The sequence below is a fragment of the Micropterus salmoides genome, unplaced genomic scaffold (genome assembly GCF_014851395.1).
Source record: "Micropterus salmoides isolate LMB-PRFRI ecotype aquatic unplaced genomic scaffold, ASM1485139v1 Ms_hic_scaffold_5, whole genome shotgun sequence".
In the NCBI taxonomy this organism is placed as follows: Eukaryota; Metazoa; Chordata; class Actinopteri; order Centrarchiformes; family Centrarchidae; genus Micropterus; species Micropterus salmoides.
In genome coordinates this window covers 13,162,798-13,166,369 of record NW_024044237.1, presented here as the reverse complement: position 1 = coordinate 13,166,369, position 3,572 = coordinate 13,162,798, and the positions used below count along the sequence as shown (strand labels likewise).

General features: G+C 38.9%; 1 long non-coding RNA gene across 1 annotated transcript; it reads right to left on the bottom strand.

Moving 5' to 3' along the window:
- Nucleotides 1-717: 717 nt before the first annotated feature.
- On the bottom strand, nt 718-1,957 carry LOC119888241. The gene is made up of 2 exons (XR_005441871.1): nt 1,861-1,957; nt 718-1,217 (listed from the first exon to the last, which is right to left on the bottom strand). It is a non-coding gene; the product is annotated as an uncharacterized LOC119888241 (long non-coding RNA).
- Nucleotides 1,958-3,572: the final 1,615 nt, after the last annotated feature.

Below are 3,572 nucleotides of genomic sequence, written 5' to 3'. Positions count from 1 at the left end.
ATATTAAACAAAAGATAAAGCTCTAGCAGCTTGTTGCAGCTGCTCCCTTGTCTTGCTGATAGGTGGCACAGCTCTGACTGGAACAGATCCAGAACTGCAGTTCTGCATGGATAATACATTATAACAATAACATTCATAGTGGAGTAACACATATTCCACTAAAGCAATAAATAAATACTATAATTACAGCACATATCCACTCTGCTACACATGTTAAAAGAATGGTAAATTCACTTTTTTCTCATTGTGATGACAATATTCAAGCGCCAGATCGCTGTTTTTTATGCTTACACCATTTGGTTTAGCAAGCTGCTCAGAGAAGTCTGCTCCAAGCTGCATAACTTGTTGTGCTGTGGTGCGTTCATGTGCTCTAAGGAAACTCCATCTATCTATTGATGAACCACAGCCTTTTTAATGGAAGAACATGCAAATCTACATCATTCTTAGTGATGGCAAATACACTGACGTCTTGTTTATTTTCTGAATTTTAGTATATTACAATTTAGCCTGTCATTGCAGTGCAGTTTCGACAGTCAACACCAAAGTTTTGTCCACAGCATCACAGTAGCAGCTGAATCCACCCCACACAGACACAGAGCAGCCTTCATTAATTTTGTCCTCATCCCACACAAGAAGGATCTATTCGCTATTACACAGAACTCTCTTAAGATTGTGTTACCTCTATAACCTTGGCCAGAAAATAGTGGATCAGGTGAATAAAGATTGCAGGCTCCATGATGTTGTTTATTTCTCCCAGAGTGCCATGCACACACAGCATTTCTGAATTGGCAAGAGTAAATGTTGAGACCCAGATGATTTGTACCAGCCTGGCAAAATCATCCTCCATGGCAACAAGGTCAAACAAGAGACAGTTTATCTATAACTTGATCTGAGCTGCAGTATGGCTAATTTGTGAATACAGTGACACAGTCTGCATTTGCAGATTCAATACAATGTCTTAATGTAAGTTTGCTATTGCAAATGATACAGACAGATAACAATCAAGAGTAGAAAGTAACAGTTGTTGTTGAAAGAAATGGGCTTTAGAGAACTGGAGCTCAGCCCAGCTCTACTGATGCATGCTGGTCCACGGGCATGAAGGCAGGTTTGAAGGTTAATTGCTACCAGATGTTCATTCTCACTAGTTTGTTAATCAAGTAAAATGATCAGCTTCCCGTAGTGAAGAGTCCATGCTATAGTAAGCCCATATTTACAACCTGAAAGTAAGTACAGTAGATGATTAATCCATGTTTTAGGGTTGAATGTACTGAAGTTTGATCTTGGGTTTGAGTCTAATTCACTCAAGAGCTTGGGTTCATTTTGACCCCTTGCACATTTATAGTATTTATTTAACTATTTAAACATATATTTTTGGGGAATCAAAAAATGTTTTGAGTTCACACTGTGCTACATTACAGAGAAATGCAAATGTACTGTCCTCAGTAAATCTGTTGTATATAGTTTGACAGCCAGCTCCTAAACTCCTTCCTAACATCAAGACTCTAAAGACAGTTTGTGTCTTGTTAACAGGTTTAATGACGTTGCAAGGAAAGGTGAAACTGAAATGTACAAAAGCATAATATTTGCCATGCTTGGTTTTAACACATACAGAGATACAGAACGTAAATATATACAAACTCAAACTCTAATATGAATTAAATCTCATTGTGTTTTTAACATGCAATCAATTATCTGTTCATTGATTAATTTGTAATCGTCCTTCTATGAACTTCCAATATGACTTAAGAACTGTGCTGTCATTAGTAATGGCAGATTCTCATATCAAACTTCACAAACATAAAACTGTCCTAAAATAATAAACTCTGAGGTTGTAGACAACAATAAACAATCAATCCATACCCACGATGTTGCCAAAGGCGTAAGATGTATGCAGATGTCACTGGATTAGCTCAGATGTATCTTAAAAAAACAACTGTCTGTGCCATGCTCACTTACTTCCTGAACTCTAGCCACAAGATGTACTTCCTTGTTTCTTAAAGTGACCACATTGAAATACATAAAGAAATAGTTTTGGAAAAACTAACTAAACTTAGTTGTAACAAAACCGTAATAATGAGTCTTTAAAATCCAAATTTTACGTGCTCAAGCACGAAGCAAGCTGACTGTTAATGAGAATTCCATCACAGTGTGCCTGTTCTCATCCTGTGGTGTTTTAGTTTTAGTTCAACAGAGACAAACAGCGTCCTAATAACCATAGTAACTCAGTCACTTCTGCCTGCGTGCGCACAGGAGAGGGAGAGACACTGACTCTGAGCAGCATGCATGGAAATACATTAGTCTACAATATAATATAAATTCCTCACAAACCCCAGTCCAAATCCCAGTTTGGATTGGTGGACACACCTCCTCCACTCTAGTGCTCAAAACCGAAGCCCCCCAGAGCTGTGTGCTCTGTCCCCTCCTATTCATGTTGTACACCCACGACTGCATCTCCCAACATGGAGAAAATTGTTGTGATGTTCGCGGACAACATCACCATCATCGGCTAGATTTAAAACAACGATGTGACTTCATAATGGGAGGAAATTGACAATCTTGCAAAGTGGTGCTCAGAGAACAACCTACTGCTCCACATCAGCAAAATCGATGAGCTGATCGTTGATTTTAGGAAGAAGGAGATAAAGACACACACTCCACTACATCAGTGGAGCTAAGGTGGACAAGGTGAACAGTTTCCGGTTCCTGGGAAACAGCATCACAGAGAACCTAATATGGTCATCTCCACACTGGTGAAGAAAGCTCAGAAACGACTGTATTTCTTTAGGAAGCATAAGAAGGCCAAATTCAGTTTTTACAGAGCAATAGAAAGCATCTTGACTGGAGACCGGAGGGCTCTGCAGCAGGTGATTAAAACTGCTCAGAAGATCATTGGTACCCATCTCCCAAGCATCAGTGATATCGGTGAGGTGAGGTGCACAGAGACCAAAGGATACTAATGGACTTTTGTCAATTAGTACAAGGTACTAAGGTATTATTTCTCAGTTTTCCCCAGTTGGGCTGAATAACTCACTAGTTTTGGAAGTTGTTGCTTTTTAGAAATGAATTTGCTGAGGGTCTGTAAAAGGTAGGCAGAGGACCAAACCACTGGAAGGCATATGAGGGGGGAGGGCATAATCTTTCAAAACTTAAAAAAGGCATTGGACTGGTATTAGACAACGAGAGCTTTTTGTGTACCACATTTAATGACTAGACACTGATGAACAACAATGGTTATATTTAATTTATTTTTGGATCAAATGCATTGTTACATAGACAATTCAGTAGTCGCTAGACATTGGTAGGGACATGCCTCTAGATTCATAATAATAATAGAATAGTAGAGATTGGACTTTTAAAGACATCCTAAACCTAAGACTAAATGAAACTTCAGAATAAAATAGGATTGCTTGGAAGGAAAAGGACCTGGGCAGGCAAAATGGTTCATACTAGCCAGCTCATTTCCTCTGCCTTTGGAAAGTATGCCACCACTGGCATAAGTCCTGATGGCAACACTCATTAATGATGCTGTAAATTCATTCCAATTTTGTTTTCCAAAAATAACAAAGCAGTGT